Source organism: Misgurnus anguillicaudatus, chromosome 24 (assembly GCF_027580225.2).
Source record: "Misgurnus anguillicaudatus chromosome 24, ASM2758022v2, whole genome shotgun sequence".
Taxonomy (NCBI): domain Eukaryota; kingdom Metazoa; phylum Chordata; class Actinopteri; order Cypriniformes; family Cobitidae; genus Misgurnus; species Misgurnus anguillicaudatus.
Window position 1 is genome coordinate 39,151,431 of NC_073360.2, and position 24,330 is coordinate 39,175,760.

Here is a 24,330-nt window from a genome sequence, read left to right on the forward strand (position 1 = left end):
ATTTCCATGAGACATGATAACAGCATAGAGGGTATCAGCGAAGTGACTGCTCTGTGCTCTCTAGCTACAGTACCTGGTGGGTGGAGACCTGCGAGTGGGGTGGTGGGCGGGAAAATTCAAACGTAATGTGACGAAACGGCTAGTTACTCGTGCAATCTGAGACTTAAGGCAGAGGACATTCAGAAACCTGTATCTCACTCAAAACAGCATGGATGGATTTTTTTCCAAGTTTGTGTGCATGTGGGAGCATCAGAGACACAAATGAACACCCCAAAACCCAGAAAAAGTGAGATTTTCATAATATGGGCACTTTAATGTTAGATGTCCTAAAACACATGAACACCTCTTCATGAATCTGTATTGAGTTCATGACTCACACTTGTAAATCTCATCATGTATTCAATATAAAAATGTTTCTCTATTACAGGAGAAATTTCAGCTCTAGGGTTGCAAAATGGTGGAAAGTTTTGGGTACATTTCCGGAAACTTTCCATGGGAACTACAGTAGAAAACAGTGTCATGGGAGCATGCATAAAACTTGATTTTAACAGTTATGGTAAATATTTACTACACCTGACATATATAACCCATTGGGAGGTTGAAATGAAGAAGTGGACGGATATATCATATAAGGATATTTTCAATTATTTCATGTTGTTGCTCTAGGGGTGACGGGTCTTCAATGCACAACTATAAAAGCACAGAGGCATACAAGTAACTTTACAATAGGGAAGTCAGTCAAGTGTTTGTACATGGAATAGACCAAGAATTAATATTTTTAACCTTTTCAGGTGATTGTTTAAAATGTCACAACTGTCACTCTGGTATGAAGTTCTTTTTAACCCCTTAGGCCTCACCCCACCCTTTTGAGTGGGGGGAGTGAAAAGCTGAAGTGCATCTTCAAATGAATATTACTCTGGCATTTGTTGGTCTAGAAGCCTTATCTTGGTCTTGTTTTAACGACGACAATGTAAGGTTTGTCATTGAAGTGTAAGAGGTAAAAATATTAAACAGAAAAAATTGTTATAGCAGTTTACATTTATTTTAATAAAACAAAATAATCCAATAAAATATTAAGTTTATAAATAAAATTATAAAAAAGGTAAATAAAAAAAAAATCATGTAAACTTGAAGCCTTAAGTCTCAAGCAGTTGTGATTGAAATTTCAAGTTCACACATTAGGTTTGTCTCACACTTTTAGTGGTTTTACCAACAACGGCCACTAGGTTTTAACGGTTTGCCGCATACTCTTGTCACAAATTAATAAATTACTGTCACTGCATTATTATTACTGCTAAATTGTTTTGATATATGAAAACTACGTTCTTAGAGCTTTCCAATGATACATCGTTTGTCAACATTTTTGTAGATTTATACTAAGATAAAGTGTTATGAATATAGAACATTTATATGCATTCCTATGGGGGGCATGTAACAAAAAAACTAGAGCTGGGCATAGAGTAATCTAGATTAATCTCATACAAAATAAATAATAAATGTTTTATTTATACATTTTTATTTATTTATATATAATATAGAATATATAAAAATATAAATAAATATATCTATACATATATAAATGTTGTAAAATACATACATGAATGTGTGTGCATTTATATATACATAATAATTATACACCGGACAAACTCATATGTTATGCAAAAAATACTTTTTTATATGATATTAATCTAGATTAATCTATGCCCAGCACTACAAGTTCATACCATACACCATATGACATCTGTAACTTTCACCAGCAAAATAAATAAAGAAAGAAAATATAAAAAGTGCGGTGATGATGATGATGACCTCAGCACCGTGGTAGGCATCTCATTACTGCGGTGACGCGGTTATCGTCACAGCCCTAGTCATTCCACAGGTTAAGGTCTGGGCTTTGAATAGGCCACTTCAAATGGTAGATTATGTTTTTCTTAAACCAGCCTGTGGGGATTTACTTCAATGCTTAAAGGGATAGTTCGGCCAAAAACAATATCAAACCCATGACCTAGTCACCCCCAAGCTGTCCGAGTTGCATATGTCCATCGTTTTTCAGACAAACACATTTTCGGATATTTTAGAAAATATTTTAGATCTTTCTTTTGATTAAATGCAATACCACGGGGTCCAGCCATAGTCCAAGACCCTCACGTCAAAAAAAAGTGCGTCCATCCTTGACAAACCAAATCCACACGGCTCCAGGATGATAAATAAAGGTCTTCCGAGGGCAATCCGTGTTTGTCTGAAAAACGATGGACATATGCAACTCGGACAGCTTGGGGGTGAGTAAATCATGGGTTTAATATCGTTTTTGGCCGAACTATCCCTTTAAGGCAGTGGTCTCAAACTCCCGGCCCGCGGGCCATTTGCGGCCCGCCCTCCCCCTCTCTGCGGCACCTTTCAACAATATAACATAATCTGGCCCTCAGAAAGATTTTTATTCACTTTGTTTCATATTTGTTTCATTTTTAATTTAAACGTTTAAGGGTTCGTTCACATCTCGCGTCTAACAACGCGTGTTTAAACGAGTCAAGACGTTTCTTACTTTCTAAAGTGCTCGGGAGCGGAAGTTGCGCTCTGTGGCGTGGCCTCACCAGTTGCTACGCAACCATGAGCCGCGCGCGCTCCGTGATTGTGAGGATAGCGGAATGCGTGATCGGACTTTAATTCCTCATCTGAACCTCGCGTCAATCATGTCATGCAATCAGTTAATCTGGACGGGACTTTGCAGTGTTTGTCCAGAGAGGATTTGTTACTTCCGGGTGGATATCAGCTGTTCAGAGAAGAGCCGCGGTGGGGTTCACATCAACAAGTCACCTTCTGGAGACACCGCATATAATTATGAGGCAGAGCCGTAGATGTATTGCAACACATAAACTACAGATAAGAAAAAGAGCCATCAAAGTGCCCAGGTTAAGAAAAGAGAAAAGAGGAGGAGAAACATACAGAGGATAAAAGTATGTACTGCTTTATATTATAATATACCATGCAATTACACAGAGCAGTATTATAATTTTTTTCTGTTTAACTAGCTTATGTAACATTGACTACCCATTTAAAAGTTTTAGAATCACTTTCAATTATTCATATTTTTCCACATATAATAACAAATTCGTTAAAACTGTGGAATAACAAAGATGGAACATAATAAAGTCAATATTATGACTGAAAACAATCCAAAATAAATCAAAACACAAACACTTACTGATTGTAATTTTTTATAATAGTTTATAAATGTATAAATAAATTGTATTTGTTAGTTTAGTGCAAGGTTTTAATAGGCCTTAGTATTAAAGTATTAAATCATTAAGAAATGATTTACTTATATGAAATGTATATTTAAAAGATAAAAACCACTGCTATTTTTATACATTAAATAATAGAATTTAAACAGTACATTTACAGAAATATTGTACTTTTTAACCTTAAAATAGCTCTGCGGCCCTCCGATGAAATGTCAATTTCAGAAATGGCCCCAAGCCAATTTGAGTTTGAGACCCCTGGTTTAAGGTCATTGTCCAGCTGCATCAAACAACTTCTACTAAGCTTCAACTGGTGGACAGCCACCCTGACATTATCCTGTAGGATATTTTGTTAAATTTGGGAATTAATTTTCCCCTGAATGATGGCAAGTGGTCCAGGCCCTGAAGCATCAAAGCATGCCCAAATCATGATGTTCCCTCCACCATTCACCTTTTGGGATGATGCTTATTGTTGGTAAGCTGTGCCCTTTTTCCATAGTATTTTTTCAGAACAATTCAACTTTTGTTTCCTCAGTCCATAAAATATTTTATATATTATGGGGTTTTCCAAGGTGCTCTTTTTGCAAAGAGTAGCAACAGTCCCAAAGCGTCTCTATTTGTAGATTGTTTGCCTAACTTTAGACTGATGAATTTCTTAAGTCTTTGAAATAACGTTGTAACCCTTTCCAGCTTGATGTAAAGCAAAAATTCTTGATCGTAGCTCCTCTGAAAGCTCTTTTACGTGAGCCATGGCTTACATAAGCATGTTCTTTTTGTGCAGAGCAAACTCCAAAGGTTTGAGGGATTTTTTTATCAGTCAAAGTAGCTGTAGTCCAAACCTCCAAGGGGCGGTTTTCCAGACAGGAATTAGACTAGTCCTAGACTAAAATAAATGTAAGAGCGGTCCAAACTGGAAACACCTCGCACTGACATATCTTAAAATACATCAGTGCCCTTAGTTTGGCCTCAAAATGCACACAAGTAATGTTTTTAGTAAGGCATGTTTATATTTCCTAATTTAACTAAGGTCTAGTCCTGGCTTAAGATAATCTATGTCTGGAAAACCACCACCAAATGTATTAACGAGACTCCAGGTGTGCTAAAACCTGACTCCAGTTAGCTTTTATGAGGTCATTAATCACATACTTTTTCCACAAGCACAGAGTTTTTTTGGTTGTTCTCAATAAAGACATGAAAGATCAGTATTTTTGTGTAATTATTTTTAAACACATTATGTTTGTCAATACCCTTGATTTAGGAGATCAGATCACATTCATTTAGAAAACTATAAAATTCCAAAAGGTTCACATACTTTTTCTTGCCACTGTATAACAAGATTTGCAATTACAGTTGAATTTCTACCCTGCACATTCTTCAGTCACATGCAAACAGCACAATGCTTACTGAAGGGCCATTAAAGCCACACCCCTACATGTACTTGCATTTTTCTATCCACCTTATTTTTTATGTAAATGTGGGCGCTGCCATCTTTAAGCTCTTGTTTAAGACTTCCGGTGAGCCACTAAAGCTAATGGTAGTCGTATTGCAAGAGACACGAGAAATCCTGAAAGACCGGCATAATTTGTACCGGCATCTCAAAAAGGGAAAAAAACACTAGCGCGTACCTTCTTAGGAGCTGTTTCACAACTGTGGAATGATCTGCCGGTCGTAACACGATCTGCTGACTCTGTAGCCGTCTTTAAGACTTGGCTAAAAACCCATCTTTTTGCCATTACCTCACTTCCTAATAACGGACTTACTATCTTTCTCTATTTACCTTTCTCTTTATTTCTACATTTCTAAACAAAATAAAGTTACTAACAAACTCTTGGCTATGCATATTGTGTTGGACTTGATAAGACTATTTTCAGTGCACTTATGTATTGCTGTTCTTGTGTTGCTATAATTGCTTCTATTGTTTACCTCACTTTAAGGCACTTTGGACAAAAGCATCTGCTAAATGACTAAATGTTGTACAGTTACGGGTTGCCATAATAGCTGGTACAAGCACAGTAAATCTAAAAAAATAAAACAGTTTTGACAATAATCCTTGCACAAGAGTGAATGTGGCTCTTGATCACCCATGACCTGTATTCACACATTAATCCAGTAAAACCTTTCATAGAAGCTGCCAGTGAACAATAGATATAAAATTAATCAAAAACAACTAATATTATGCTGATAAAAATATGCTGATTTAGCTGGTTTATTTATTCTGCTACTCTATTATTACAAAAATGCAATAAGAGCACAGAATATATATAACATAACTGCTTATTAGTTAAAGCAACACCAAAGAGTTTTTTTTTACCTTAAAATAACGTTTCCAAAAAAGTTTCAGTGGTTCATCCACACAAAACAGGGTGAATGGCACTTTCACATTCGCTTTGCAGCCCTCTATCGGCCAAAACCGCACTAAAGAAGTTTCCAACCGTCGGGTAGTGGTCCTGTAGTTCGAGTGAAAACTACAAAAACTTGCTTTACGGCAGACCTACAATCCAATCAGAGCCAGCTATGCTGCAGTATTTACGACAGTGGTAATGAACAATTACGCTTCTAACCTGTAGGGGGAGCAAAGAGCCAGAGTTCTTTAGTGTTGCTTTAATGTTTCTAATAGTTCTTAATGTGTTTGCGTGTACTTGTGTTATATTATATTAAATTATAAAGCAAATCATTTTCATAAAACGAAAACAATACTGAATAAATGTAATAGTTTAATATGTTTATCATGTTTTTTTTCCAAATAACTTGCAATGTTTTAAATGAGAAAAACAAGTCACCTAAATTTACTTCAATATTGTTGATGTAAATTTTAATCTATCACTACAAACTATATATCGTTGGAAAGAAATAAGCCTCTAGAATACATATTTCAACAGTGTTTTAAAAAATAAATTATGTAGGGAGAGTAATTGATTCATTTATGAAGAGAGTGTGCCTCAAAACATTTATATCCTGCTAACAGTGGTGTCAAAAGTATTCCCATTCATTACTCAGGTAGAAGTATAGATACTAGGGTTAAAAATACTTCTGTAGAAGTTGAAGTATCAACTCAAGCTTTTTACTCAAATAAAAGTGTGAAAGTACTGGTTTCAAAAGTACTTACATTATAAAAGTAAAATGCCATTAAGGAAAAAAACCCCAAAAAAACTTTTTAAGGCCATAATGACTATAGTGTTATATTAAAAAAAAATCACTGCTCCTCCACCTCTTTGCAAACTAATAACAAAATTGCACTAGATCCACCCGAGCAGCATTAAATGGCAATTGCATTATCCCTTACCGTAGAACATCATTTGCCCAAACTGCCTTTTCAATAAAAGGGGTGAAATTATGGAATTCTCTGCCAGGCCACTTGAAATGTATTCCAACGTTTTTCACTTTTAAAAAACATACTAAATTGTGGCTAATTCAAGAACAAAATTGCTCTCATATTTAGTTTTTATACTGCTATTTTTGTATTTAATTTAAACTGGTTCTTACTTCACTTTTAATAATGTTGGTTTGTATTTTTTTTTCTTTTCTCTCTTTTTTTTCTTTTTTAACTAAAAGCCCCTCTAGGGACAAGTGTTGTAAACTAGCTTCGGCTAAAAACACTATGATACATACATCAAATGACTGTTTACAGTGTATTTATGTCTTTTCTTTGTATCTGTCCCTACTAAAATAAACGTAAATAAATAAATAAAATAAAATGTTAAAACATTTGGGATGCACTAGGCTTGGGGTAAACAACGTCGGTCCTGGAGTGCCGATGTCCTGCAGATTTTAGCTCCAACCCTGATAAAACCTTGCCTACCTGTCGTTTTCAGATTACTTTTAAGACCTTTACAAGCTTGTTCAGGTGTGCTTGATTAGTGCTGGAGCTAAACACTGCAGGACATCGGCACTCATTAGGGCCGACACAATTTAGTACTATGCAAACTAGGGCTGCAGCTATCGATTCTTTTTGTAATCGATTAATCTAGCACTGAATCGATCGATTAATCGAGTAATCGGATAAAAATTTTGTGTGTTTTTAAACAACCAAAACAAACAATGCATAACGAAAATGACGTGGCTGTAAAATGTTCAAGCATTTGGCTTTTATTTCTAAAAAAAAACAGAGGTATTGGCTCCAAAAAATAAGCCTATTTATTTCCATTTTTACCCATTTAGTGTTTATAAGTGCTAGTGCCAACAATTAAGCACTTTAATTTATTTATATGCACAACAGGTTTCATGCTGTAATCTAGCCCTGACATTAAAGTAAATATCTGGTTTATGTACATTTATTATGGATTAAAGTTTTCCATCGCTAGACGGATTTCCGTCAATTGCAAAATTATTAAATTCACTTTTCATAAAGATGACGTGTATTCACCTTTTTTTTAAGTTGGATGTAATCAAAGCCTGGAGTGGAGCCAAATCACATTCCTCTGTCCACTCTAAGCATTCTGTAATCACTACGCACCGGATCCACTCCGGGTTTTCTGGCTGTATCACGTTAGGCTGAGGTAAAACTTTATTTCAGTTAGCATGGACAAACTTGTAATGCAGAAAGGCTCCGATGTTTTGGCGATTGATAAAGGTGTATAAGACCAATGGAGATTGACTTGGCTTAGCGAAATGATGAAGATTGGCAAGCCTTTCAGTTCGTGGGATAAGAAAACCAAACCGCCAGGTAATTTACGTGTCTCTGCGATTAGTGGTCCTGTATTTTGGGAGTAAATGATTTCTCATGTATGTGATCACCCGCGTCCCGTTTTTGACTGCTATGCTCATCAGGCCAGTTGCTGATACAACGGGTTTGTTAAACTCGTGGGTAAACTTAATGTGGCGCCACAAGAACCAAGAGGCAGATGACATCCACATCCCGTGAGAGCGATTTCAGGAATCATAAGAGGAGACTGCTTCCGAAATGGTCTCGCGGCACTTTGATGTCATCCACCTGTCGGTTCTTGCAGTTTCATTTGCATGTGGTCTCAAAAAACGTAACATTTGTACATATATTTAAGCGCCGCAGTTTATAAACAAGTGATATTAAGCCATTCAAACACAAACAACAGTGCTAACGTTAAATGCGTCCACTGTTTCTGTGTCAGAGCTGAACACCTAAGCCGCGCATTCGCTTCTCATTGAGCTTGTGAGTATTTTTGCCACTTTATTGGGCTTAAATACAAATATGCGTCAAAAATCTTGTCTTTGCAAGTATCCTCAAATAAACACGACCATTTAGGTCTTAGGAGAAAGTAAACAGCAGAACCATTGCGCATAAAATAGCACATCAGCGCTGCCTCTATTGTAACATAATATTTGTTGATAAAGGTACAGTCATTACTAGGGATGCACCGAAATGAAAATTCTTGGCCCAAACCGAAAACCGAAAAAGAGGAAACCAAGGCCGAAACACCGAAACCGAAACACCGAAATAAATCATTATGCCAATTATTGGTACAAATGCATTTATGGCTATCACTGTGTACTAACTTTACTAGGGGTGTGTGACAGATCACAAAACTCACAGTTCGGATAACATTACAGTTTTTGAGGCACAGATCGGATTATTTTTAAGATCAGCGAAAAGGGGGTGGAGAAAATCTAATAACAAATAAAGAATTGAAAAAAAAACGAAATATAGAAATTTATAAAAAATAAACCAAAGACATTTATAAAAAAGAACAAAGTTGCACATTAATAAGGGCTAACATTAGGTACAGAAATCAAATTAAATGAGTTATAACACTGTCTTTATTGTATAAATTAAATATACTCCTATTTTTAGATCTACAGAAATGACTTTCTCTTTGTCTTGGGTTGTTTGATTAACATTAATGACACAGACTTATTTAGGTTACTGTCTCTTTAAATAAGCAGAGACTGGTTTCTGACTGTAATCTATACATACACTTAAGACATATAAAAATGTTTTTATTAGAAAAAGAATACTGTGGAGATAATTTTGTTTATATGTGCCCTGTCAATAACACAAAGATTTTATGTTCGCTTGTTTGCGTCTCACTCGTGTGTGCACTATCGAGGGGACTTAAACGCGCGCGCACACAGAGTCCGAGGGCAAATTCCAAACAGCGCAGCATGCAAACGTTACGTTGTTTTTCATTGTTTTATTCGGCTAATGTATGTTAATGGACTACAGTATGAGACACATTTGCGCGACTCTCTCTAAAGTTTACACACCAAGAGTTCTGATCTTTGAAGGGCGTACTCACTGTGATGATCACGTCTCGGACACTTTCAATCGCATGTGCCTCTGTGCGTACAGACAACTGCTCTCTTTAGCGGCTTTCTTGCGGTTAAATACATCCACACTAGTGATGGGCAGTCCGGCTCTTTCCATAGATTTGGCTCTTTCGGCTCAAGCTCCGGCTCTACATTTTAGTGATGGCAGTCCGGCTCTTTTCATAGATTCGGCTCTTCTGGCTCGGCTCCCTTAGAAAAGCCGGCTCTTACGGTGACACCCCTGCCTGCGTCTTAAGATTCGGCTCTGCTCGTTCGCTACAAAGAATCAGCTCTTAGAGCGGCTCGTTCGCGAACGACCCATCACTAATCCACACCGCATACATGTTGCTTCAGACAAGCACGTGCAGGTCGCTGCTTCGGTTTGCGTCATCATTTCGGCCGTATTGTTTCGGTGATAAAAGTATAAAAGTAAAATGGCCCAAAAGAGCATTTTCGGCCGAAAATTTTCGGTGGCCGAATATTCGGTGCATCCCTAGTCATTACCGTAATTGACGGTTGTTCATGGTGCATTCACTAATGTTAACAGTTTTAACTTTGATTAAAAAATGATTAGTAAATGCTAAAATAAATACATTTACAATTAATAAATAATTAATAAAAGATTAATTAAAGGTGGTGAAATTTATGTTTTCTTTTTATATAGTGAGTTATTTAGCCGTTTCGCCTTCATCTTAAATGCCATGCAAACTACAGCTACCTATATATGCCACAGGAGACTTTAATATGGAATTAATGGCAAAAAAATCTCACCTTAAAATGCTATTGGTCTCGTCTACATTAAGTTTTTGTTAAAGAAATATGACTTGGCCTGAAAAAAATTTCAGTCAGAAGAATTTTGTTCACTTTAATTAATGCATTTCTACACCTGAAGCATTTACCATGAGGCTACTAACATATATATCATTTTTGGGGTGAGCCTATTTGCTATGGTAACAACCTGTGTGTGTGTGCATGTGCTGTGCGTGAGGAAGAGTGACACCCCACTCAGACGTTCAGTTTCTTCATTGCATTTTGTTACGGCAGAAATACATACATTCATTTTCAATAGAATGCTGCATTTGGTTTGCATCACTTGCATTGCGGTGCATTTTAGGTGAAGCATCCGTTCGAAAAATCACAACATCACGTCCCGCTGTATCCAGTGAATGCATGCTGAAATTATTGTTGCGTGGCTACATAAAAATTTAAGCATATGTGATGCATTGCACGATCTGACTCACGTGAGAGAGAATAACTTCCTTATGCTAAACCCTAATAAGTCAGAGATTATCATAATTGAACAAAATATGTCAGATTACAAGTTGCCCATAGATGACTGCACTGTGGTGCCGTTTTTTGATACACACTAGGGATGTTCATATTGACCGTTTAACCATTAACCGAAGGTAAGAATTTATGACTGATTAACATTATCACCTTAAAGAAAAAAAATTGTTAAAGCACGGTGTGTGTCAGCATGAGCCAACAGACATTTCGCCACTTTTCTTTCTTTAATTTGTAAATGTCCTGTAAATGACATATTATTGCTGCCCTGACGGTCTGATAAAGTATTCATTTCTATGAGAAATCATTTGTGTGCGTGTTTGGAAGCTGATCGGAGACACGCGCGTGTCCGCCCAAGATGACGCGGTCCGTCTCAGTCTTGCGCACATCCGGACAGACGTTCGCTGATGGCCTCTGCCCCTGACCATGAACATCTTTCTTTTTGCACAAACGGAGAAAGACAACGCAAAAGCAAAACTTTTTGAAAAGCATCCTGCTTTAGAAATGACCACTGTGGTAGATGAAACAGAGACAATCTGCCCTCTTTGGATATTAATCATCTGGACTGATCGCATGCTTTTTGATAAGGTAATGTTGCGTGATATGTATGATAATTAGGGGTGTGACGAGACACTTAATCCACGAGACGAGACGAGACACGAGATTGGGTTCACGAGAACGAGACGATATTTTTACACTTTTTAAGAAACCCTCGATGATAAAATAAATGAATAAGAAACTGAAATCATGTTATTTTTAAATGTTTTAACTAATCAAGGACTGGCCCTAACAATTATTTTACTAACTGATAATGAAGTAATTTGTTATTTTTGGGTAATAAAAATAGACCCAAGTGAGCAGTAGCCTTTAAAATTACATAATAACGAAGATGCAATAATAATTGGTTCAAATAAAGTATTAAAACCAAGTTACCTTAAACAACATTACATTAACAAGCACATTACATTTGTGCTCTATAAATAAAAAGCATTATGTATATATTATAACAAATGCCTGCAGGGGGAGATTGTTGACTCGTCTCGCGGACGCTATCTTCACTTTCACTTTAGACGGAGAGAAACGCTTATTTTTTAGCCAAACAATGTTTAAATCCATTTTAATATTTAATATACGTCCATTTGTTTACAATAGAAATGAACATGCAGACATTAAATCATGTAAACTCTGTGATGGTTTAATCTGCTGAGACTTCACATCTGACAACAGACAAACACAACACGTCTCAGACTTCATACGAGCTCCCAAAATAACATTATTGGAAACCCAAACAAAAAAGCAAATGCAGTAAAAGACAGAATATAATGCATGCACTGTAAGAGGCTAATTACACCAACCACGCTTTAAACACTTGGAAACGCAAGGCGCGACGCAGTGCCTTTTTTAAAGAAGAACAGTGCGAGTCGACACGGCTTTTAATATTGCTATGCAACCACCTAGTCAGCTGTCTTGTCAATCAAATATTGAAGCGTGCGCTCTTTTGCTGTTAACTGTCATATTAGCAGAAACTTTAAAAAGAGGGCGCTTGCTCTGACCTTTTTTGAGGGTGAGAGGTGCACAAACACGCAGGAGAGAGTGAGCGAGTGGAGTCCGGTTCTTCAAAGCAACTGTAAACTTCCCTCACCACGACGTAAGGCCCGCATCTCCCCTCATTCGAGTGGACAATGGAAAGACGCGAATGATGTCGGGCGCTTCTCCGCTATCGGCGTTCCTTCAAAGGCGCGTGCTGCGGCCGCCGGCAAAAACCGCAAGGCGCTCAGCGCGCATAAACATCGCGCAAACGCTCCATGTCCATAGAATATCATTTAAAAAAGGCGCCGGCAACTGCCATAAACGCTTTTGGTGTAACTGGCCCCTAAAAGGGTCAAACAGAAAGCTGCATCCTCCGGAGGTCGCATATGCAGGCTGCATACGTCATTAAGGTTTATTTCAGATCATTAACTGAGCATTACATTCGCAAGTCGTGAGCATATTACAACAATTTGCGATTAACCAAATTATTAGTAAACTTTATAATTGTTAGTAGTCTCTCATAAGACAGTCTTTATGAAGTAAATGCAGTTTAAAAATGCGACCTCCGAAGGATGCAGTCTTTTATTGAGAAACTGCCAGAATTTCACCTACACAAGAAATCTCGAGAGACACACTTAATCTCGCGATACATCTTTAATCTCGCAAGATCTCGTCGCACGAGATCTCGTCACACCCCTAATGATAATGTATGAATCCTGGTTCTGTTGTTGATCTGTCGCTGCTGTTTGCACGTTCAAATGAAATGTTTTGTTTTAACTAGGTCACAGACAACCGTCAACTGTATTTTTACTCATTGACAACTTAATATTAAAATCTTATAAGTTAACGGTTAATGTTCGGTTCATAAGCTGTGGTTGTCGGTCAGGAAAATTAACTTAACATCCCTAGTACACACACCTGTAAAGTGCATGTGTGTGTGTGAAGGGGTTCTTTTTAAAGCTATACTCTCTTGCAATTGAACGTGAATACGTTTACTGCTTAAAAACATCAAAGCTAAACATCATATCTAGTCAAACTGCATAACGATATCGCTACAAATACAGTATGGGATTAAAATCAGCAGAAGCTACGTTACCTTGTTTCATAGACGCTTGGTGAAACAGCAGTGGATGTTTTCGGTTCAGATGCTGAACCGAAATGTGCTACCTGAACATTGAACAACGGTCCGTGTGAATCAGATCTTGGCGCGTGTAGTGCGCGTCATAGGAATTTAACGAGGCTTCTAGGCAGAATTTTTGCCTCGAGGAATTTTTGAATCGAGTAAATCGAGTAACTCGATGAATCGTTTCAGCCCTAATGCAAACAAATACATTAAAGCAACATGTAGTTTTTTTACCTTTAAATAATGTCTCTAAAATTATTTCAGTGGTAAAACAACTTTTAACTGGACAAATTGTACTGTTGCTGCAATCTGAGCAGCCTCCTAGCTGCTACAAGCACACTATGAAAGTGGTGGTGGAGGGTAGGAAACACAGCCCTGCCCCTCCCCCTGCCTGCAGAAGAGTGTCTGATATCAGGCACTGTTGCGCTTTTCAACCACATGGGGGAGCTGTAAGTCATTTTTACTTGGAAACTACATAGTGTTGCTTTAAAGCAGTGGTTCTCAAACTAGGGGCCGCAAGATAGTGCAAGTGGCCCCAGTTTTATAATATTTTATAAAATAATTTTTTTATCATAAATTCTGTGTAATTAAACCTCAGAAAATTAAGGCTACTAAAAAACAGCAATACATTGTATAATTTAATATGTTTTGTTAAATTAAAATTTTAAGTTTTAGAATGTTTTTTGTCATCCATTTTCTTTGTGGGGGCGCAAAGGAATGTACCATACACAAGGAGGGCCGCAAAAAAAAGGTTTGAGAACCACTGCATTAAAGAACCATATGTACTACTGAGCATTAACATGTTCCATGGAGAGGAAGATAAGATGACCAGTTGCCTATAAGGGGCTGTTTACACTTGGTATTAAGATGTGTTTTCATCGATCGGATCACAAGTGGACGAGAGAGACACATGACGTTTACACCTGGTATTTAAATCTGTCTCTTTTGTCCACTTTCGACCGCTTCTGTGCTGAATACTATGAGGGGGTGGTCTGTGAGACGGTGGGCGAGTCACTCTGCTGTCATTCAAACCCAAGCGGGAGTAATTATGAGTTTATATGGACGCAAACAAATATAATGTCGGAGTGCACTGCTTGTTTAGCAAGTAAACATGCTGCACAGTGTTTTGTACATGAGTATGTAAGAGCTTTCTTTGAATTTTCAGCGCAATTGATGAAATAGGATCGCGCAACTTTCAGACGCTTTCAAAACGAAACTACGGAGATCAGCCGCTTAGTTTTATCAATGAAAGGCTAAAAATAGCGCTGTTCACCGAACGTTCACGCCAGAAGTCAAAAAAGACGTGAAACTTGTGTTTAATACCTCAGATTAAATAAATGGGCGGAGAGAAGGCAGTCGCGTGTGGCTGTTCGAACGCATTCAACCACATGTGCGTTCCGCAACTCCAAAGCGATCCGATCGAAAGTGGTTTCGACCACCTCTGGATGTGGTTGAAAGTGGTCGAAAGTGGACGAGCTCAAAACGTTTTGAACACCGTTTACACCTGGCATTAACGTCGTCCACTTGTGATCCGATCGACGAAAACACATGTTAATGCCAAGTGTAAACAGCCTCTAAGTATTGTAATGGTGCAAAAACTCAAACTTCAGAGCAGGGCCAAATGGGGGCCCTAAGCAGACTTTTACAGTGGTGCCCTCTTTAGTTAAAAAACAACAAAATCAAACACAACTATAGACCAGTTCAAATGATGTAAACAACACTGGTCCAGAAACACTTCCTGTTACAGTTTGTGACAGTTATTTTTTTATTTCACATATTTTATTATCTTTAAGATATTTGTTTAACTTCAGTTAATTCAGGTTTATATGTTCTGTTGGTTTATTTTATCCTAACGTTTATCTAGTGTTAAAAAACGGAAACAGGAAGTGCTTATGGACCAGTGTTGTTTACATCTTTTGAAATGGTCTATAGTATGTGTGAGAATGGAAATATGCTATTGTTATCATTTATAATTGTATTTTGACAGCAACACAAACTACAATTATACAAATATGCAATTATATATAATAGCCTATATTTCTGCATCAGTACTTGTGTAGCTAATGGACTTTAGCTCATTAAGCATAGATATCTTTGCCATGCTTCAAAACGCAATGCAGCACAATGTCATTTAAACGATTGAAGTTACATAATATAAATTGGTAAATTTTTATACTTTTTAAATCACGCAGATGAGTTGGTGCTGTCAGCAGCCAGCTATACATTTTCACAGACTTGTGAATGTGAAATGACCTGAAAGTGACCAACGAGTTTTATTTCACACTTTTCTTTTCAATTTGAAGTAGTAAGTAAAGAGTAAGGAGTAAAGAGGCGATTTTTTTAATGTAAGAAGTAGAAAGTACAGATAATTGCGAGAAAATGTAAATGAAAAATAATTACTCCAGTAAACTATAGATACCCAAAATTTCTACTTCAGTAAGGTAACAAAGTACAGTATTTGTACTTCGTTACTTGACACCTCTGCCTGCTAAATGTCATTGTTCCGCCAGCTGGATGCCTACGTTTACTTTTTGAATGTGAATTCTTATCCAATCATGACAAACTATATATCGTTTGAAAGCTCAAAGAGTGTAGTTTTCAATTATCATCACCATTTTGGGAAAGAAATGACATAGTGAGAGCCAGTTTCAAAAAGGTCACAGGCCCACATGTAGGCCCAATTTGTTTTTACAAATTTATAACACTAAACCCCTATTCTAAACCCAAAAAGTCTTGATAAATTATGTATCATTGGAAAGCTTTCAGAATGTAGTTTTCATAAATCAAGGTCATCTGATAGAAATAATGTAGTGACAGTTTTTTGTAGGGATGAGCGAGTACAGCATTATCTGTATCTGTTAACCATATGAATTATCTGTATCTGTATTTGTACTCGGAGTGGGTGTGACCTAACCCGGAAGTAGGCGGGGTTTGTCTTGAAATGGGCGGGGCTTTAACCTGTATGTTATTTTAAGCATGCAATTAATATATGGCTTGATCAGAAATTGTTATATTTCTGTATCACTGATCATAAGAGGGAGAGAGAGAGTGTTTGTTTGTGTGTGTAGCTTAATTTGTAATATTATTTATTATTTATACCACTACTACCTTTATATTTTATGAAATACAGCAAAAAGCAAAAAGTGTCAGACACTTAAAAAAAACTGGTTAGAGCCAGCTGATGGTTAAAACGAAAAAAAAACTGACTGGCAGAGAGAGGAAGAGAGAGGGAGAGTGTGTGTAGCTTAATTAATTTGTAATATTTATAACACTAACTTTAACTTACTACCTTTATTTTTTATGAAATACAGCAAAAAAGTGTCAGAGAGAAAAAACTGACGAGAGAGAAAGAGAGAGAGAGAGAGAGAGAGAGTGAGAGTGAGTGTGTGTAGCTTAAATTAATTTGTAATATTTATAACACAAGCTTAATACCTTTATTTTTGTATGAAATACAGCAAAAACGTGCCAGACATTCAGTGTCTGATTACTGGTTAGAGACAGCTGAAGGTTTAAAAAGAAAAAAAATCTCCGACAGGCAGAGACGCGATGCGAGTTGCATTCACGTCTGAACGAACCCACGTTTACCAGAACTCTGCTGGTTAGTACGTATTAACGTTACAACCCAAAGTAAAAAGCTGAAGAAACCCTAACGTTAATGGAAAAGAACCGTGAACCCGAGTGACTGAGGGAGAGAAACAGAGAGCTTTTCTGTGTGTGAATGAGCAGAGCGGGACACACAGCAACACAATACATCTGTATTTGTGTAGGGGAGGGGCAGGCGCTGTTACTACTAGCCTATCACAGAACGCTGACACAATCAGCTACCCAATGATGATTTTCATTTAATCCGAGCACAGATATCGGCTGTTTCTCAATATGCGTTCTTCAGCGATCTTGCGTTCTCGTGTCCTCGCTCTACGTCATCATTAACGGTCGAAGTTCATTCCAATTCTCAAGAACGCAAGGACAGAGGACGCATGAAAATACCCGGATGTGTTCTTGTTATCGAGGATGCATCGAGTGCAGACTTGCTGAAATCGCTTTACGCCCCAGAAGTCATTGCGGCAAAACTTCCGAGTTCGTTCTTCCAAGGTCGCCTGGCAAGACCGATCTCCACGAGGACGCAAGTCCGTTCTTTGCGTTCTTGGAATTGAGAAACAGCCATTAACTCATATTACTCGTATAATACTCGTACTCGGCAGAAGTGCTTTATCCGTACCGGATACTCGTTTCAGCCGAGTATCCGGCTCATCTCTTATGAACTATACACAAAAGTCATTGTTAATCAGAATTTACTGTCTTCCATCCTGTGTTCAAGGGCGTCAAGAGAAAAAACAGCTTTCCACACAATGGGGAGCTATGGTCCATTAAACATATATAGGGGTTTATTTCTTGCGCGTGTCTGAATATTGTTATTTAATTACTAAGTTTCAGTACTTAAATACACACAAATACTGTCACTGTCACACTCTTCTTAAACTTGAAGCCATTAATTTAAGCGCGTCATGCACAGGTCAGGTGCTCTGATATTTATTGCATGCCATGGAATAGTACCAACTCACTCACGAATAACAAAATCTCAAGTGCAAGAAAATCTCACAGCCACGCACATTACATTATTCAGGTGCAAGAAATTGTCCGGGAGCACGAAATGCGCGTTGGTGATGATAATAATAGAATAATAATTATATAAAACTATAATGGGCAAAACATGCCAACTATCGTTATGAAGGCTATAGCGCAATCGGCTGTAGACATGTCTGACTATGGTAGCGAGGAAATGCTACTATCTAAAATCAAATCTTGTGATGATTAACTATCGTGTGGTGTTTGTCGCACTTGGGAGCACCACACATACCTTAGTATAGCATAAAACTTCAGCCCAGCAGCGACAGTTGGGAATCGCCAAGACTTTTACGATAGTAGCTAATTACCAAAGTGATAGCAGGCAGGTGAGCGCTTACTGACAGCGTGACTCGCTAATGCTGTAAGCTAATTTCTCCAGCTCGGGATCAAAAAAGTATTTTTATCTTCTGGATTATGTAAATGGACAACAGAAATATAAAGCATTGACTGGAGTACCCATAAGTTTTGCGCAGTTATTTATGGCATGATGCGATTGGGGGGTTACTGTTGTGCGTTTTTGATTTTTTGATGTTTCGCCGCGGCGAGAAAAAAATCCTAACCTTCACATTAGGGTTGTTGCGGTGACAGAATTTTCCCACCGGTTAATCAGCGTGTGACAAACCCGGTGATACCGGTTTCACCGGGTGGGAGGGGCTTATAAATGCACAGAAGTGCGCATTTTACTTTCACTTTTGAATTAGATGCAACTGTTGTTTAAATCCAGCGCTTGTGTGTGCTGCGTTAAATCGCATATGAATTTGCGTGCAAATGCAAATGCAACAGCTGATTTAAGTCCTTGAGTCAATGTGCGCAGGTACTTCTGACAGAAACCCGCCAGTCCCAAGCAGAGCAAACGGCTATTCCTCCATAAAACGCTGCTTGAATGATGTTTTTTTTTTATTATTCTTAATGAAAAACACAACAACAAAACGATCTCGCCTATATTAAACATCATATATGTATCTTATAACAAAATCGAGTAAGCACGCGGCTTCTGTCTGACAGGAATAAATGAAATCTGACACCCGCAGCCGCTGCTCTGTGATGACGCGCGTTCAGCTCCGCTGGATTCAGGCATCAGACACATTCAGTTGTAAGTGTTTGCTCTCTCTAACGAAACTAAATGATTTAATTACAAGAAAATATCAAAACGACGGTGAAAGACGGTGTCGCGGTGGGAAAGTGATCCAACCGGTGAGAGGCTGAAGCATCGGTAATCACTGTTTCACCGACTATCGCAACAAGCCTACTTCACAGCCCTAGGAATTACCTCAAGAGAGTAGTTTACACCAGACATCCTACAAATGTATCTTGTGTACAAATGTACGATGTGCAGGTCTGATTCAGAACAACTGAAAGCACTTGCTTGAACAATTGCTGCCAAGGGAGGTTCAACAAGCTATTAAAATCCAAGGGTCACAGATTTTCGCCATGTGCATTGAGCCACTGGCGGAATACATACGAATAAGACTATGGGTATAAAGGGTGTTAGGATACAAGATGAAGAACACAAACTTGCGTTATATGTGGACGACGTTATAATATTCCTAATTGATATATATAAATCATTACCAGTTCTTTTGGAAGAAATTGGGAAATACGGGTCCTTATCTGGCTATAAATTAAATTCAGCTAAAACTGAAATTATGGAAATAGGATGTAACCTCCAAACAGCGTTTATGAAAAGGTTTAAGTTGAGGGTAAAACTTAAATATCTACAACAAAATAACAAACAAGGTGTGTTGGGTCTACCAAATTTGAGTCATTATGACTATGCAGCCCAAGTTAAAAGTATTTTAGTTTTGATGAATAATAAAATGAATCCTAAATGGAAATCTATTGAGATCAAAATGATAAACTCACCCACCTCCCTAATCTTCTCAGGACAAACGGCAGAAAGAGTTAAGTATATAAATCACTCTATTTACCATACATGGAAAAGCTGGAAAGGATTAGGTAAAACTATGAAAATAAAACCAATAGATACGGTTTGTTTGAGGGAAATTGATCAGGACCCAGATTTCACTCCAAACCGTACAAATGTGATTTTCAGGATATGGGAACCAAAGGCCTTACAAGATTTCATAAAAAGATTCAAAACCATATGGTAGATACATTTGAAAATTTGTTGAAGGACTATAATCTTTCAAGTTATAATTTTTTTGGCTACCTCCAAGCAAGGAGTTATATAATAACAAATATACAGTCCTTCCAAGACCCTAAACCTATTGTGGAATATATTTTGAAAGTCTATGAAAAGTTGAGTTTGTTGAGTCAGGCATATAAAAATGTTTTTGGTTATGTTAAGTCTCCCTATTGGCAGGAATATGCATGGAAGATATTGGTTAGATTTTTTATAACACCTTTGAAAATTAGTAAATATACAAACCAAAAACAATATTGCTGGAGAGAGTGTGGGGAATGTAATGTTGATTTGACTCATATCCTTTATACATGTTCAAAAATCCAGCTATATTGGGTTAAGGTGTTGGAACTAATAAATCTAATTTGTGGTAAAAATATTAATTTTGGTCATTTACATGTTATGCTTGGTATACAGCCAGAAGGGTTAAACAAAGAGCATTACTATATCTTCTGGGTGTTGAGAATTACCGCTATTAAACAAGTAACTCGAGGATGGAAAAAAGCTGACTCTCCCAGGTTGGATAAATGGATTGAAGCTGTAGAAAACTTGTATGAAAATGAAATGATAACACATAAAATGAAAGGGAAAATGAGTTTATTTAAGATGAGATGGTCTGCATATGTTAATCAAATCTTGAGTAATAAACGTATGGATTGGGACCTGTGTAATTAGATGAAGCATGGACGTATTTTGAGTGATATATGATGTAACTACATGGAAACTTGGATGATATGTAGGCATTGAATGGTTTTTTCTTTTTTTTTTTTTTTCGTTTTGCTTTGTGTTGCTTTGTTTTGTTTTGTTTTGCTTTGTCATTCACGGTGTGGTAAGGAAGGAGAAATGGGGAGGGAAAAAAATATGTATATGTATTGTGTCAATTTTGTTGTGTTGATTGTAGGATATCAAGGCGAACAATGTCACAATAAAAAGTATAAAAAAAAATCCAAGGGTTCACTTATATTTTCCTTCAGCACTGTGAATGTTTAATGGGTGTTTTTAAAAAGACACAAGAAACTAGAATTTTTGTGCGTTTGCAGCTTGTAGACTTGTATTTGTCTATTGTTGTGACCAAGATGAGGATCAGATCCCATTTTATGACAATCAGTTTATTCCTAGGAGTTCACAAACTTTTTCTTGCCACTGTAAGACTGATCGGCAACTGGCTTGAAGAATTGCATGCCGGTTTAGCATCAATGCTACGGTGTAGGCCCTACGCAGAAGTACAATGAGCCCTTTACACCAACTTTAACTAAGCCTTAGTACACAGGGAACTACACTAACCTTTTTGACTGGTGGCACTTGCGCTACCAACTTTTTCAGTTACTGGCGCAAAATATGATTTGGTCGCACATTTTTTTTTCAAGTTATATTAAAGGAATAGTCTACTCATTTTCAATATTAAAATATGTTATTACCTTAACTAAGAATTGTTGATACATCCCTCTATCATCTGTGTGCGTGCACGTAAGCGCTGGAGCGTGCTGCGACGCTTCGATAGCATTTAGCTTAGCCCCATTCATTCAATGGTACCATTTAGAGATAAAGTTAGAAGTGACCAAACACATCAACGTTTTTCCTATTTAAGACGAGTAGTTATACGAGCAAGTTTGGTGGTACAAAATAAAACGTAGCGCTTTTCTAAGCGGATTTAAAAGAGGAACTATATTTTATGGCGTAATAGCACTTTTGGGAGTACTTCGACTCGGCGCAGTAACACCCTCCCTCTCCCATTATGAGAGTGAGAAGGGGAGCGGACTTTTCAGGCGAGTCCAAGTACTCCCAAAAGTGCTAATCTTGCTGTTTTTGCACTGATAGACCCCTTTTATCAAACTCAATATAATAGACAGTTCAGGTCTATAGATTATAAATGTGACTGATGTTATAATGGTTATAATTTCTATTAGATAGGCACTTTTACTGCTTCTGCTCTATTTTTCTATTTCTCTCTTGCCGATTAAAAAAGCTTAATCCACTCATTATTATTTTAGATTTAAAAGTCTACGTGCTGTCCCGGTGACAGACTTTACATGGCTTTGCTCATTCAGTGCAATGGCCTTGACATTAGCACTGCTTTTTGCTACAATCTCTGTGCAAACTTAATATGGATATGGTTTTAGAAAAGATATGGTTTATTAATAATAATATTATTTAAAAAATGTGAGAAAGAAAAATTAAGCGCGTGGTCGTAACAAGAACCATCGCCATAGAAACCGGAGGCACAATGAAACTGCAGTCGAGGTTTAGCGCGGTAGCGCTCATGGCAGTTTTCCGATCGACTCGGGTTATACACACAATATTAATCAGACTTGGGACCCAAAGTAATTAAACTAGGACCTAACCGGACCCGACTGACCATTTAAAATATAAACCCGGAACCATACGAGTCCCGCGTCCTCAGTGAAGAAAGACCTCTGGCTGTTCAAGTTCAGAAACATGGAAGACACTGAGCTTGCTTCGCGTCGCACCCAATTCATTGAGAAACAGAGAGCACGCGAACGCACACTCAGGGAGAGACACGACGTGCTTTCACGCAAAATGAAGCGAACGTGTTGAGGGCTCAGAGCACGTTATAAAACGTATTCTTAAAATCCACATTTCTGTTTTAATAAATGCTCATAGTAAATCATAGCATATTGTCTTAAACATTAGGTAGCACATTTGCGACCTATTAAAAATTAGGGTCGCAACGGCAGTTCAAAAGGTCGCATATGCGACCATTTTGGTCGCAGTGTAGTTCCCTGGTACATGTGTGGCTATTAGAGAGATGATCTCACCTCAGTATCTCCAGTTTACAGTCAGGATTCCTCAGTACATCAGAGATCAGCTTCAAGCCCGAATCTCCAATATTATTATAAGACAGATCCAGTAGTGTCAGGTGTGATGGATTTGATGTTAAAGCTGAAGTCAGAGCAACACAATTTTCAGCTGTGATATTACACCTCCTTAACCTGTAGAGAATAGAGACACAAACTTCACTCTCTCAGATCACAACACACACATCAGATCAACATTGATTTTCTTTTGTTAGTTTATTCATAATTATTTTACAGTTCATTATAAATCATAAGATATCAATAGTAATTAGGGGTGGGACAATACATTGTTATGGCGATGTATCGTTTACTTTCTCTGGCGATATGAGAATCGATACGTTGGCATCAAATATAAACAAGTTGCTCTAAATAGATCAGTAATCTACCAATGGTTTACGCAGCCCGCATGAACTTGAAATCAAACAAAGATTTAGCCACAAGAAGGTGCAGGGTCATTAGACATTGCATAAATGAGAGATAGAGAGAGAGCGGAATAACTTATAAATGAATACCATCATTACAGATATAAAGGTATAGGTATAAGAAAGGTATAGGAATAAAGGAATCAGGTGCCCAGTTGAAGAAAACTGAAGACAAGACAACAACAAAAGTGTAAAGAATAACAGTATCTATAAAGCCACTCATCTTATTACAATATGCTAACTAGATAACACTGGATATAACTATTGTTTAAATTATTTTATTAAACTATGTATGTAACATGCAACAAATCAATTACCACCTAACTACTGGTTGTAATTACTAGCTGCAGACCTAAAATCAGCATATAGAATCTCTATTGCTAATTTAAATACATGTATGTGTTTAAAAAGTTCATTTGTGCATAATGATGGCATGTGCAACAAATGCATATAGAGTTAAATCTATTTCTTATCATAGCATTTTTCCATAATGCATTTACTATGGGGAAAAGTGAATTATTGCATTCATTGATATAAGGTGTGCCCTTAAATTTTCAACTTGCACGTCAAAAATTTTCAGTCAGGGGTTACAGTGCTCCTGGTAAAAAAGAGGTAGTTTTTGCACCTAACCTTCTCCTGGACATTTTGCTTTCATACAGTATAACGCCCCTCCCCAATGTATATTTTCTATTTAATTATCAATTTGGCAAAATAGTAATTTAAGTAAATGCAGATTTTTTAAACAACAATAGGCTACTTTTTAAATTAACTACTTTAAATATATTACATTGACATTTATTCTAGGGGTTAAGTGTCTAGCTCAGGGATACAATGGTGTGTCACAGTGGATTCGAACCCAGGTCTCTCACACCAAAGGCCTGTGTATTATCCACTGCGCCATCATCACCACATATTATTTTGACTGTTG

At 37.4% G+C, this 24,330-nt stretch overlaps 1 protein-coding gene across 1 annotated transcript in view; it reads right to left on the bottom strand.

Moving 5' to 3' along the window:
* LOC141361710 (ribonuclease inhibitor-like) overlaps positions 1-24,330 on the bottom strand; it is a 76,790-nt gene that overhangs the window by 47,712 nt on the left and 4,748 nt on the right. The window lies entirely within an intron of this gene.